This window comes from Amblyomma mixtum, chromosome 10 (genome assembly GCF_055824585.1).
Source record: "Amblyomma mixtum isolate Tamu chromosome 10, ASM5582458v1, whole genome shotgun sequence".
Lineage (NCBI taxonomy): Eukaryota > Metazoa > Arthropoda > Arachnida > Ixodida > Ixodidae > Amblyomma > Amblyomma mixtum.
The window spans coordinates 81,925,454-81,940,791 of NC_143021.1; the positions used below are offsets into that span (position 1 = coordinate 81,925,454).

Below are 15,338 nucleotides of genomic sequence, written 5' to 3' on the forward strand. Positions count from 1 at the left end.
ACGCTGGTGGAGAGCGACGCATACCTTAGGCGTTCGCTCATGTTTTATTGGATGAGCACAGTGCGGCGCTTCTTCACCACTGAGCGCAATATAGGTCCACAGGCCGAGAGGCCTCTGCGCTTCTATAGAGCGGCTGCTGGTTTTAAGCAGTCTGTTTGTACTGATTTGCCAGGAGTCGACCTCACTGAGACGCCCGCGTCTCGGCTGAGCGAGATGATCGCGTGCGTGCGCCTTGGCGCCGACGACCAGCGGCGCACCGCGGTACGCAAGTGGCGCACGTGGTGCACAAGTCGTCTCCCTCCGCAGGTCCGCGACTTTGAGTGGAGGAGGAGATGGAGAGTCCTCCCCACGCGCCAACGCCTCTTATCATGGGGCCTTGTGCCCAACGTCCAGTGCGCGCAATGTGGAGCGCGAGAGACAGCGCGACACACTTTCTTTGAGTGCCGTGTTGCCCGGATAATGTGGTGGCAGGTGTATCGGATGTTTTCAGTTCGTGCCGGGCCAGGCGTCCAGCAACCACGGGATTATTTTGGCAAACTAGTGTTTATGTCCGCTATGTTTGTTTTGTGGCGTCGCCGCTGTCTGGCCGAAGCCCGGCGTCAACCGGCGACGGCTATGTACCCCGCGTTGCAGAGCCTGCGTCTCCTCATCTGGCAATACCTGTCTGAAAGGCTTGCAGCGGATGGGGAGGCGCGGTTTCCGCGACGGTGGCACACACGCTTCTTTGTCGTGCACGAAGGTCGGCTGGTTATGCCGGCGCTGCGGTATTAGCCGGGCCGACCCCCCCCCCTCTCTTTACCGACTATGCTGGTTTGTTCGGGGATGGTGGTGTATAATTTTGAAAGGGCGAATCACCCTGAGAAAGATCCTTGCCTCCCCCCCCGCCCCCCCCCCCCCCCCGTGCGTCGTTGGCTACGGGAGGCTGATTCTTCTTTGTCCAGTGTTCGTTCTATGCACTATAGGCTGTAATTTGTGATATGTACGGTGTGTTAAAATAAGGTCATGGTGTTTCTGGGTGGCCACCCACTTTGTATACATTTGTTTTGCCCTCAGTCATGAGTGTGTTTCCAATGTTTCGTTTGTTTGCACTGTTGAATAAACTTCCCTTTTATTCTTTTTTTGTTACTGCTGTATTTGAAGCCAGTTTTGCGAAGGCCGCGAATTTTATCTTTCAAATGATCTTCAGAACCGAAACACATGCCACGTTGGCTGCAGATTAAAAAAAGAAAATTGCTGAGGCTTACCTAAGGTTAAGCCTAGTCAGATGCGAAGCATATTGATGGCTAGGCTTGGTAATACATGGCTTTCCTTGGTTGAATACTTGGTCATTTTAATACAACCACTAGAAGTGTAGCAAGGACTGCCGTGGAAGCTATATACGGGATCATCGGTGAATTAGCGTCACGTGGTCAGCTGCAGCGCCTCTGATGTGGAGCCTCCACCGCCGCGGCCGACCGCGCGAGCCGGCAGCCGATCTCTCCTCTGCTGTGACGTCATGTTGTCACGTGGTCAGCCACCGCGCCTCTTATGTGGAGCCTCCACCGCCGCGGCCGACCGCGCCAGCCGGCAGCCCATCTCTCCTCTGCTGTGACGTCATGTTGTCACGTGGTGTCACGTGGTCACGCTAAAGGTCAATGGTAGCTCCACCGCCGCGCTCGACGGGCTGTAGTGTAGCTCTAGTAATATGCTTCGCATAATACCCTGCTCAAAAAAAGTTCTATGATTCAATAACCTCATAGATCAATCATCATAAAATATCAGACAATCTGTATGACATATCATACAATCTGTATGATGTATCATACAATTCGTATGATATATCATACAGATCGTATGATATGCCATACAGATAGTATGATATTCTATGATGAATGATCTATGAGGTTATTGCATCATAGAACTTTTTTTCAGCAGGGTAGTAATGCTGCATTACTGGCGCCCTTACAGAGTGGTCATTTTAGTGGCGCTTTAACCGAAGAAGAGCGGTAGCTTGGAAAGCAAAGGCGCATAGCTGCCCGCTTGAAACATTGGACACCTTAGTCGTGCTTTAAGCTACGTGGCGGTCCCTCCTCTTGGGGCAGCGGAAACTTTCAAATGACCTTTATAACCAAAGCCCTTGCCACATTGGATACCGATAAAAAAAAAGAAAGGAAAGGTGCATAACTGGCCCCTTGGGGCAGTGGGCAGTTTATTCTCGTTTTAGGCTACGAAACAGGTGAAGAGTGGGAGCTTCTAAAGCAAAAGAATGGCGCATAACTGGACCCCTGGGACAGTGGAACCCTTTGTCGCGCTTACACATCGTTGTGGCAGAAACGCTGCAATGAAGCCGTAGCCCATCGGCGTACATTGCGCTCATTGGCGGTGACAACGCTTTGGACTGCGGTCATTTCAAGGCGGAAGCCTTTAATGCTTCATCATTGTAAGCAGCAGTGTTCGACAGAAATGTCATGCTTTTCATTTGGTCGAAATGGTCGTGACGTCACAGTGCGCGAATTTCAAACGGGGCTAATTGTACTTTGGCTAGTAACCATGGGACTTCCCGCTAGAGGGCCAACGGAGACGCCTGTGCTTCGTATGGGCTCCGAGTTCGAGCACCTTCTGCAAGGAAAAAACCCAGGATGCTTCGACTCCGACACACGGACAAGAAGCGTGAGTCTATAACGCACCTTTCAAGACCTCATTTAAGCAAATCGGAGCTCGGGCGACCGAGCTCCGACTGTCTAAGGCCAGCGTCGCTCCGGCGCCCTAGCTTACCCGAACGCCAGGCCTGGCGCGGCGCGAACGCCACGGCGGTAGTCATGGAGTACGCCGTAGTTGGGACGAACGCCTCCCCAGACGAATTTGAAACGCCCGATTGGAAAACTATTGTTTCCTACCGTAATCAGGACCCCAAAGCTGTGTCATTACTATCTCAGAAGTCAGACAAGCAGTCAGAAAAGCCGAAGGCAAAACCTCTACCTCCGCTCCATCCTATGAAACCGCTCCCACGACTACCAGAGGCAGACTATAAAATAATCTACAGACCAACGGGTGGTGTAGACATCACGCGCTACACCGAGGAATCCATCAGGCAAGCTATTGCATCAGCGAGCGGCAGTACAGCGGCCGAGGCTGATAAAGACCAATCTAGGACGAACTGTACAAAGAATTTATTCACCATATCGACTCCGGTGCAGGCAAACGCACTACGTACGTCGCGGTCAAGCAAATGAAGATAGAAGGCAAAGACATCATCATGACGTCGTACATCGCCCCTCCGGACAAGGCCTTGCAGGGCATCATCTACCGCGCTTACGATGGCCAAAGTCATCAAGAAATGATGACAGAATTTCGAAAAAGAAACCCAGACATCGGCCAAGCACGAACCATGGGAAGAACATCAAAATCCCTCCTGCTCCACTTCGACGCGGACGAATTGCCAGATAGCATCGTATACTTTGGAGTCCTTTACCCAGTCTACCCCTTCATTCCTAAAGCGGAGGCGTGCACGAACTGCAGAAGAGTCGGACACAGAAGAGAAGTATGTCCGGAGCCACCGCAACAACGGTGCCCGTACTGCTGCAACCAGCACCTCAAAGAAGAAATCTGCGACCCAGTCTGTATTGTCTGCGGAGAAGGGCACCGCACAGACGATAACAGATGCAAGAAAATATTTCAGCGACCCCACACTACAGCATCAGAGCAACAGTCAAGATCCAAATCCCGGACCAGCGACGACCCAACATCTACCAAAAGGAAGGACAGCTCGAGCTCTTTCCCGCCCTTGGACAGCGGACGCAGCAGCAGCCGCAGCGGACGCAGCAGCCACAGTGGAGGTGACAGCGGCACCAGCAGCCGGACGCAGAGCCCCGGACCGAAACAGGTGAGCTGGGCGGGAGTGGCCTCTCACGGAAATGGGACGGAGCTGCAGTTATTACAGTCTAAACTTGATCAGGCACTCCACCACATTCAAATACTCTCGGACCGAATCAAACACTTGGAACAGGAAAACAGTAAACTGAAAGCACCCGCCAAATCTAAGGACCCTCCTCCAAAACCACTTCCAACCCAGTCAAAAAACACAACAGGATTACAACAGAAAATTTCTGTTGTGTTGTCTGTCATGTTTTTGGCATGTCGTATCTGTTGTCTGTCTTGTTGTGCTGTAGTCTGTCCTGTTGTGCTGTAGTCTGTCCTGTCGTGCTGTAGTCTGTCCTGTCGTGCTGTAGTCTGTCTTGTCGTGCTGTAGTCTGTCCTGTCGTGCTGTAGTCTGTTGTGTTGTCTGTCATGTTTTTGGCATGTCGTATCTGTTGTCTGTCTTGTTCTCCTGTAGTCTGTCTTGTTGTCCTGTAGTCTGTCCTGTTGTCCTGTAGTCTGTCCTGTTGTCCTGTAGTCTGTCGTTTTTTCCATCCTGTGTCTTGTTTGCTTTGTTCTTGAAGCAATTTTGCTGTATACACATGGGTAGCTGCAGAGCTAGCAGTCAGCTCAATGCATGCATCCCAAAGCAATGGAGTGCCAAAAACACTGTACTTACAGTAAAAGCTTGCTTTATTGAGTCAATGTAACCACTGGTGATTTGAAATATTCGCAGCCTGCTCATGGTTTCTGGCCTGAATCGCACGCAACTTGGTGGCTTGCTCGACTTCCGCGCAACTCTTGGTCGCTTGCAACTGAAAAAAAAAATTGAGGAATTAGTGAGAGGTAACAAATTTGAAGACCATTGCATTGTTTCAATGACTAAAAACAGCTTTTTCAGCAAGCACAATTAGTCTCATTTCACACTAGCTTCCTGCAGTAAACTTCATGTACCAATATGTCATTAACAATTATTTGCTCACGGCCCCTGACGACTGTGTATAGTTCTATGGTGTCAAATGCTTGTTAGCTCCGAGCCGCTAGCCTTACACAGGTCAACGCAGGCAGCCTCGGAGGGCAATTGCAGCTCCGATAATTAAGCCAATGATTCTCAGAAGCTTTCTGGTCCTGTGGGAGAAGCATTGGCTGAGCGACACATGAACAGTCACTCCAGTTGCCTTAGTTCCATTGAAGAAAACTCACAGAAGATTCATCCACCATTCTGACTTCAAAGCACCCATACAAAATGCGTACCTATACCTTCAAACAAGGCTGACTAATTATGGGTATAATTATTGCAATGAAATACCAGTCAGCACATGTAGTTTCAAATCTAAAATTATATGCAACTCGACGAACAACAAAAAGCATTACACAGCAATTAAAATAACCAGCATTTGTTTAAAACATACCTCAGAGGAAATACGAGACATCCACTACTCTCCAACGGTTCATGACCTTTGTACACCAGCAAATTACACTTCCTTTCTGGCACATTTGCATGCAGAAAGTGAGCTGATTTTTAAGAATCTTTCCGGGGTGCAACAATTCGGAGAAACCAGGTTTTACAGAAAAACAAAGAGCCGTATACATTGCATCCCATGCCCAGAGCAGTGCACTTAAAGAAGACTGCAGCCTCTTCCATAAACAAGGCTGAATGGTGGGCCTGACGGTATGGCATGGTAACGAATTTTTTACCAGCCAAAGACACATACACAAAACCGAACCACACAGGACAAGGGCAGGTAAAAAAAGCTACGTGAGAGACTATTTCATACAGATCATGATATTACATTCATGTAATTCAGGATCTGATTCATGTGATTATACAGGGAGGTTCTGCTGCTAAGTGCATGTAGAGCTCTGCATGCATTTCTAAACCCAGCTGTGAGCCTATGTCTAAAATATTTTTCTAAATAGGAAGTAAGGTATGCATCATTGGAAAACAATACCTACCACAAACAGCTGAGGAGAGATGGCACAGCCAAAAGCCGGAAGCACGAATGGCCCAGCAGATACTGGCAGCTGGGCCACAAAAAGCAATGAGGTGACCCATGACAAAAGAAATGAGCAGATTGTATATGATGCACGCATATACATTTTTTGAGTAGATTTACATGACTGTCACAACCACACTGAAAGATGAGCAGGCTGGAATACCACTATTTTTATGCATGATGAAAAGAGCGTAACTATTAGAATATAGCATGCACAGGATTTAGTTAATTACAACAAGGGTGCCTTGCACCAGCATCGAAGGTATTTTTAAATTGAACGTAGTGACCAGTAGAGCAGTCTGCTTTGCACAAATGACAAGAGAGGATGGAAAAGGCATGCATTCATTAGCAAGAAGCACGATATCTCACATCACAGCATGAAACGAAAATTGGTATTGCATTTAACAAATCTGCACGTAAATAAAAACTGCAAAAAATTATCTAGTGGCACTGCAAGTAAGGGCATGGGAAAAAATACCGAAGAAAACTGGTGAGTGTGGTGCAGGGAGGTCTGTGGGTAGGGTCCCGTGCCTGGGAATAGTTCCAAACACGGAGAATCGCCGGCAGCACAGCTGGTGGCAGTCAACCAAGAATAAATAAGAGAAAGCGGAAATCAATAACAAACCATCACCGATACCGAACGACTTGAAAGCGGGCGGCACAAACGAGGCATATAGCAAAAAGCTTGAAATCCTAAATAAGTGCGCAGTTGCATCCCAAACAGTTCTCAAAGCTCTGAAGGCGAGGAAGCATCGACACCTACACCTCAGGGCAGACGCAAGAACGATCTAACTTTGACGTAATACTGTCTCAAATTCTGTTCCATGACAAAGCACAGATAAAAATTTACAAATGACTAGGCAAGGAATATGCCCCAGCCTTTCACACGCGATCATTGTCCCCGAAAAAAATTGTATGAGAAATATTAAGCCATAAGCACTAATCCGATGTGTACCAACACCGACCACTCTGTTCGCAGCTTGCCTAGCGCGAGTGCTCCGTCGAACGGCACTGCCGCTCATCATCATCTTTTAAGTAGCACAAATCAATCCGATAGGCACCAGTCGCGAGAGAACTCGACCGTTGTCAGTTCCCTTGTCCGTCCGCAGCTGGCTGGCCTAGCGAGAGCACTCAAACGTGGCACTGCTCGCTCATCGTCGTCTCCTACGTAGCACATATATATGCTATTGGAATGTAGTAAACATATTCTGTAGTTTTTCGCAGCGCTATTTAGCGACCGCATAACTCTGTTGTGATATCTGGTGGCATGTTTATTTACCACGGCACCCGAGTACCAAACGCAGAGAGAGACTATGGAGCAACAGTTGCCATGCAGGCTATACGCCCGTTCTTTTCTGGTAACGCATTATAAATGAGGCAACCGCATGCTGACTGCCTCCACTGCCATCCCTATATAGGCGCACACTAATAACGCGTGCGAATAGAGATCAGAAGTAAAGAAACGTACACGGGACTCACCGATCATGCGTCTCATCGAGGCTTAGTAAAACCGCCCATTCTTCTTTGTTGCCTCTCCAGATGACAAGAAGTCGTAGCGCTGCCTTTCTTCATGGCTTTACCCGTTCAAATTCACCAAAGTTGACAGGGCGTAATTCTCGTCGTTCGTTTCCAAATCACACTTGCGTTCTTCATACATGTCCGCCGCACGAGCACTCAAACAATGCTACGAAAACCCAAATAATAAAAACGTGACGCGTCGCTCGCACTGCCGTGCTGCTAAACATGGCGCCGACGGCTGCAGTTTTGCCCTTCGTTTCTCTAGTTTAGCGTCGTTGAAAAAAAACCCACAAATGAACATTTTTTTATTACTAATATTTGAACCGTGTTCGCACTAAAATCAAATAAAATTTTTTCATGTTATTTTTTTTATTAATTGCGAATACAAAGGCGCTTTTAGATATTTTTGCTGGCATGCCGTTTGTAGAAGCTGCGATCCTGTGATCCCGTCACCCAGACCCCGGATGTCCTAGCAGACGACGGAGCAGACGACGGCGCAGACGACGGAATGCAATTTCGATTGACAGCAGCTAAAATCCCTTAATTGCGACAAAAAAGGCAAAGAAATGCACCGTATCGCAAACTGGTCCATATCAAGGATATGTTCGACGAGAGTGGTAGGACAGAGAGCAGCTGCGATGCATTACTTTACGCGACAATAGCATGCTCGACGGAGATCTACATGAAACTGAGAGCTTAAATGTGACCCGTATAAAGCGGATTACTTTGATATCAACTGCGTTACGGAACTACGACGATACTTGCGTCACACTTTAGCTCAAATGCGACAGCGGCCCGCACTCGCCGCATCCTGTTCGAGTGTATTTTCACTAGCAAGAGCCCACATGGAAGCCGATCGACAGAAGCAACTGTGTTTTCGAGTTCAGATTGTTCCGAGAAATACGAGCAGCTTACTTTAGCAGGTACTCGAATTCAAGTTCTCAGCCTGTGTGTCACGTACGGTGACGATGGCGTCGAGGACGAGCTTAAGAATCGCCTTAACATGGCCGCAACGCAGCCGGTATCCCAAGTATTTTTGCCCTGTACTGCGAACTTGTGCTCAGTCGCAGGCCAGCTGCTAGCTCGATTTGGCAGCCTTGCGATTACAATTCGCAAGTTGCTGAGCCAATCTGTGAGCGAGCCGAGCTGTCAGCAATGACGCTGCTCGCGAGCGCGCCGGGCGACGAGCTTCGGCCTGCTCCCTGGCTGCCGTATTCGTAGCTAAGCTTAGCCGGTTTCACTTCGATGCAAGAGCTGATAGCGCTTCGATACTGGCAAGCGCTGAGGTGCTACTCTTTGCACTGTAAGTACGTATTATTGTGAACTATGTCTCGTAGTGAAATAAAGATATGCTCGGGTCCGCCCGAATGGTGATGATGGCGTCGAGGACGAGCTTAAGAATCGCCGCAACGCAGCCGATATTCCATGCATACATGTGTGCTAAATTTGTTCAGCTATGCTGCAAACGTGGGCAGAAATTCTCGCTCAATCGCAGGCCAGTCGCTCGGTGCTCGATTTTCCAGCCTTGCGTGCGCGCTTCGCAAGCTACGGAGCCAATCATTGAGCGAGCCGAGCTTTCGGCAACGACGCTGCCCGCGGTCGCGCCGGGCGACGAACTGTGCGCTGCTCGCTGGTTGCCCTTGTAGTCGCTAAACCTAGCCGATTTCACATAGACGCTGTAGCTGAGTGCGCTTCGGAACTGGCCAGCACTGAGGTGCTACCCTCGGCACCGTTGTACTGTGAACCCCGCGTCATAGGGAAATAAAGATATGCTCGGTTTCCGCGACCCCTTCAAGAGCGGAGCTAGCAGAGGCCAGGAAAACTGCAGAGCACCAGAAAAGCGGTTATGGGAGGAAATTTGCATTGCTGTTATCGCTTCTACCAACAACTCGACATTGGCTAACGATACTCTCCCAGAGCTTTGGTCGTGAACAAACAATACCAGTGCATTTTCCTGACGCCGGCAGCCGGCATCCAGGCCGGCAGGCCGGCCCCGAGAAGCGCACCCTTACGATTTTATGGCCGTGGCGCATATCGAAACCACCACGACATTCCCCTCTTCGCTCAGGTTGTAGTAGCACACTGTTAATAGCGAGGGACCAGACCAGTTTAAAGGACCGAGCGCGAGGGCGCTGGAGACTGGGCCAAAGCGTGCGACTGACGTCATTCCCGAGACTTCTCATTTCACGTGACAATCAAACGAGCAGGCGACCCGCACGTCACCCTTGTAGGTGTGAGGAACGGTGTCGTGGAGCTGCTGCCTGATCGCAAGCGACTGCTCGTCGCATGCCCTTTGCTACTTGCGAGTGTGAATGGGCATTAAATGCCCGTTTGAAGTAGGGAGTCCCAGAGTTAGCGCGAGTTAATTCAGCCCCCTGGTCACGGAGGGGGAGCCCCCAACAAGTACATCCTGGAAATCACTCAGTGACCTAATTCTTGCGGCACGACTTCATGTCGCAGAACTCGTCATCCAATCCTTGGCATCGCGGGATGTAACGCCACGCAAGCAGACAAATATCCGGGTCCTTGTTCCGCAGGGAAATTACAGCGAAGGCGTGACGCAACGGCCCACGCGCGCGCCCTTTCTAGGTGTCGGTGTTGAAATACACTGACGGCTGTGTTGGGACTTAGAATATTTACGCTGTTCTCAATATTTAGCGAAGTGGTTGTGTCACTGTCCTGAAATTTTCAGCAGAGGCAATGAACGAAGTCGTAAAAATATTTTTCTTTCTGATCATTTGATAAGCAGCATGCGCCGCTATAAAACTGAGACGTGGAAACTGGATATGGGAGTCACCGTGATCATTTATGCAGGCAGCAGGACATGCGTGCGTAGACATACACATGCTGCCTTTGTGATAGAAGGACGATTAGTGCGAGTAATTTTCCAGCTTTTTCGCGATCATGCAGGTTACTCTCACTATGCGCGTACTTCGTTAGGCGCCGCGTATATGTGCCCTTAGCCTTTTTTTCGCATGTGGTAGTGGATACATTACGTTATATGGCGAGACGCTCACGTCACAGCAGACAAGAGGACACTGACCTTCGGTGGCGCCATTCGTCGCGCTCACGGCGACTGGCATGCAGACGCTAGCGTGGCTGGCAGCATGCCGCCATCGCAAGCATGGGCACATTCACAGGCATCGCTGGCTTTATCGCTGGTGCATTACAGCTTTGTGGGCTTTAAAGCCGCATTACTCTTAAGCATGGTCTTCTTTCGCTCACACGTACTTCATGTGCAAACTGACGGGATGAGAGCGCGCGAGAGATGTCTCTCCTCCCTGCCAATTCTCGTCTCGTCTCGGGCTAGGTCTTGGGAAACGATTTGAAAACACGATCGCGTTTGTGAATTAACACTTCATTTAATTAACTTGATGGTCGTCATCGACCAGAGCAAATCGAATCGTCTTCGCGGCTCGTCACAGTGAAAGCGATTTAACACGCCATTGGTGAATATCGACGGCGGAACAGAATTTCGAGAATTCTGTAGCAAAACACCATTACCATCGACTGCAATCTCTCGCATGATACATGCCTCGACAGGTACCTGTCGCAAGACAGAACCCACGACAGGTATCTGTCGCAAGACAGAACCCACGACAGGTATCTGTCGCAAGACAGATCCCAAGACAGGCTGTTGTGTCGCGCGATCTGAACCCGCGACAGGCAACTCTGTCGAGGCACGCAGACCCTGTCTCATGGCACGACTCTTCCTGTCGCACGACAGCACCTGCGACAGAAACCTGTCGCGCGACAAATCCTGCGACAGGTACCTTCTCCGCACGACAAAATACAGGAATGATGACTGTCGTGCGACCGGACCCACTACAAACACCTTTGTCGCGAGAAAGAACCCACGACACAAGCCTCTGTCGCACGACACAATGCACGACAAGACAGCTTGTCTTGCGACACAAAATTTTGTCGCGCGACAGATGCACGACAGAAAATCCTGTCGTGCTTTTTGATCGGGAATGCACGATGTCACAGAAATGGAAACTACTGTATCCGCATCAGTCGAAACCCCAGTAAGCGTAGTAAGCAAGGAAGAAACATCTCGCAAAAAACGAGCAGTAGCTGATGTTAGAAATCCCTCATTGGAGGATAGAGTCCCAAAACTCGAACAAAAAGTGGAAGATCACAGTCAAACTCGATACCGTAACACAAACAGTTAACAATTTATCACAAAGACTCGAACAACACATACACGATGTAAGCCACAAGTTCGGGGTAATCGACAACACTTTACAGGAAATTTTACGTCGGCTTCCCCCGTCAGCTCAAGGGGCGCCAATCGATCTATCTCCGCAAAATGACCAATCCTAAAACCATAGCAATTTGGCAGTGGAACTGCAGGTCTATGCGCAACAAAAACGCAGATCTGCAGTTACACATTCAATCGCAATACGAAAAACTTGACGTATTAGCGATCCAAGAACCTAGAATGTCTCGACTAAAACTGCCAGGGTACCGGGCAGTTCTGCCATGTCACATCACAGAACATCCTTTAACCACTACGATGATACATAGAAACCTTACCGTTGTTAACCAAGACTTTGAAAACGTAGAGCTTGATTGTATATTAGTAGAAATTTTACCCAGCAAAAGAAACTCCTCTCTTCATACTGAACGCATACAGCCACCCCAGGGCACCGGCTGGACCTGCGAAAGCCGCTATACTGAAAGCCCTACCAATTGCAGGCCAAAACCCAACCCTAATTGTGGGCGACTTCAACGCTCAACACGTGCAATGAGGACACGCAACAATAACTAAAAAAGGGACGGCCCTAATTGATTTTATCCACCAAAGAGGGCTAACCCAATACTCGGATCCCATGCAACCTACCAGGATAGGCAACAACGTGAACAGGGACACGTGCTCGGACCTCACGATAGGCAAGAATCTCCGAGACTTAAGCTGGAGCAACACTAGACATAATCTGGGAAGTGACCATTATATCATAGCATCTAAAATCACCATTGGCAATCTCAAACCCCAACCCAGAAAAAACAAAATCACCGACTGGGAGAAACTTAGGACGATCCGCGACCAAAATCAGGAACCGATCACAGACCTAGAACAGTGGACACAAACCTTCCTGTCGGATGTGGGAAAGGCCACTAAAGAACTAATACATGACCTAGGCGTAAATACGATTGACAGCCGACTTACACACATGTAAGAAGCAAGGCAAAGCCTAGAAAAAAGATGGCTTAAACAAAAACACAACAAAAAGCTGAGAAACAGGATACTCATAGTCACAGAGAAAATTCAACACTACTCCGCAGAAATCGCAAGACAGCAATGGAACCATATCTGCGAAAATGTAAACGGCAATCTAGGCACGAGAGAGACGTGGAAATTTCTGCGGCATCTGCTTGATCCGGAATCCAACAAAGCTACGACTCAAAGGGAAATCACCAAAATTTTAAACATGGGCCCAGGCACGGATCAAGATATTATAAACAACTACAACAGAAATACTTCTGCACATTCCGAGAGACGCAGTCCCTATCCGATTAAAAAGGACAACCTAACCCCACCCTGGACGCTGACATAACAATAGCAGAAATAAGAGCAGCACTCCATAAGATACGCACGACATCCGCCCCGGGAGAAGACGGCATTAACAATAAGACACTCATAAACCTAGAAGACGCTTCCATCACAACCCTCACAGACTTTGCGAACGAGTGTTGGAGGGACGGAAAGCTCCCAGCGGCTTGGAAACATGCCATTGTTAAATTCATCCCAAAACCGGGCAGGAAGCTCGCGCTCGAAAACCTCAGACCTATTTCGCTTACTTCGTGCATAGGAAAACTGATACAGCACGTCATACAAGACAGACTCCAGTCTCACATCCGCAAAGAGAATTTATATCCACACACTATGATTCGCTTTAGACCACATTTATCAACACAGGACACGATGCTCAGACTAGCAAATGAAGTTCTATCTCAGGAGCAAGGAAAAAGCACCAGGGCAATCCTAGCTCTAGATTTAACAAAAGCGTTTGATAACGTCAAACACAAAGCAATCCTAGAATCTCTTTCATCGTTGAATGTAGGCGAAAGGTCGTTTAACTACATCAAGGACTTTCTCTCCGATAGAACGGCTAAAATTCAAATTGGCACTATCAAATCCGACACCTTCAGTTTAGGAGACAGGAACGCCGCAAGGATCGGTCCTCTCCCCCTTCTTATTCAATATAACCCTCATAAAAATGGCACACGCACTCGCAAAAATCCCAGACCTGGAACACTCTTTGTACGCGGACGATATCACCCTTTGGATCACCAAGGGGATTATCGCCACGATACCAGATACGCTACAACAAGCGGCAGATGTAGTAGAAGAGGAGGCACAAGCCGCGGGACTCGCGTGTTCCCCCTAAAAATCCGAAGTCCTCATCCTACATCCAAAGCGTCAAAGAAAGAATAAAGCACCTGAGATCAAAATCTACGTGGAAGGGGCAGACATCCCAGAAGTGGAAACGCTAAGAATCTTGGGAATGCTGATACAGTCAAACCAAAAAAATGACACACTAATTAAGAAGCTGAGACACACTGTCAACCAAATCTCTTTCCTCATCAGCCGCATCGCGAATAGTCGAGGAGGAGTTAAAGAAGCCGAGACCAGGAAACTAATACAAGCCTTTGTTCTTAGCAGAGTCATCTACTCTACACCATACGTCACCCTCACAGTCAGAGAAAGAGACGACCTGGATTCTCTAATTAGACAGTCGTACAAAATTCCGCTCAATCTACCTCGTCATACTCCAAATGAAAAACTACTACAGTTAGGAATTCATAACACCTTAGCGGAAATGATGGAAGCATACCTCACCGCACAATATGAAAGACTATCAGGCAATGAAACGGGACGTTTCATCCTAAAGAAAACAGGAATACAGTATGAACGAATCCGTACACCCAGGTTGCCAATTCCAAGACACGTGCACGAACACTTAACAGACCCTTCTCTCCCTAAAAACATGCACCCACACTACGATACAGACAGAAGAAAGGCTAGGGCACAAAAACTTCACGAAAGATTTTAAGTTCAGGAAGACACGGCGCACGTGGACGTGGCAGAACATGAGGACAGAGACGCCTTTTCCCTGGCAGTTGTCGATCGTCAAGGTTCTCCCCTTGCTTCGGCGACAATCGATAAACCAAAATTTCCGGAGGAGGCCGAAGAGCTGCCATAGCTTTAGCCATTACCTCCACCACTGCCAAATACATCATCAGCGACTCCAAAAGAGCAATTCGAAATTTTGCAAAAGTCAGGGCTCACACTGCAGCCATCAAAATCTTACAAAAAATCTCCAATACCCGCCAGATCACATTGATCTGGGTGCCCGCCCATTCGGACCATTCTGGAAACGAGGCGGCGCACCAATTTGCCCGAGGATTCGTGGTTAACCGGGAGGTGCGCTACCCCGAGCTCAGATCGGCCAAGGAGCGAGTGACAACCTATAAAGAAATCACTACCCACTTCAAGAAAGAAAGACAGGTCTTCCCAGAAGCACATAAATCTCTGAGTAAAACACAACAAGTCAGTTGGGGCAGCTCCATACAGACACTTTCTTTAATCCATAAATGTACTCTATGTGGTTCCCGGAGCAGTACAGCCCGTCTGTTCTCTCTGTGGGCACCAAAAGGCAGACACACCGCACATCCTATACTCAGTAACTCAAGACAAGCCTTCGCACAGTCTGCAGCTCTCTACCCAATCTCAGTGGGAGGCCGCGCTGCTCAGCTCGGACCCGGAGGTTCAACTTCGAGTCACAGAGCGAGCCGAAGAGGTCGCCGAACGGCATCGTCGGTCGGCCACCTGGCGTCCGGCCAAGAAGAGGAGCCCACCGCGGGGAGGGGAACATCACCCCAATCCACGCCTGAGACCTCTTCTTTAATTAAGTTTACCTCCTCCTCCTAGTAACCATGCAACCAATTAAAGGGATGGTATTGTAATGCTCCAAGTGCGAC

The 15,338-nt window shown here is 48.8% G+C and overlaps 1 long non-coding RNA gene across 2 annotated transcripts; it reads right to left on the reverse strand.

Annotated features, from left to right (window-relative positions):
* Window positions 1–4,467: 4,467 nt before the first annotated feature.
* On the reverse strand, window positions 4,468–7,579 carry LOC149326283 (uncharacterized). Of its 2 annotated transcripts, none has more exons than XR_016286164.1 (3): window positions 7,311–7,579; window positions 5,791–6,403; window positions 4,468–4,649 (listed from the first exon to the last, which is right to left on the reverse strand). It is a non-coding gene; the product is annotated as an uncharacterized LOC149326283 (long non-coding RNA). The 2 variants fall into 2 exon arrangements; XR_016286163.1 differs by lacking the exon at window positions 4,468–4,649 and having other exon boundaries at window positions 4,733–5,859; window positions 6,310–6,403.
* Between the last annotated feature and the right edge of the window lie 7,759 nt (window positions 7,580–15,338).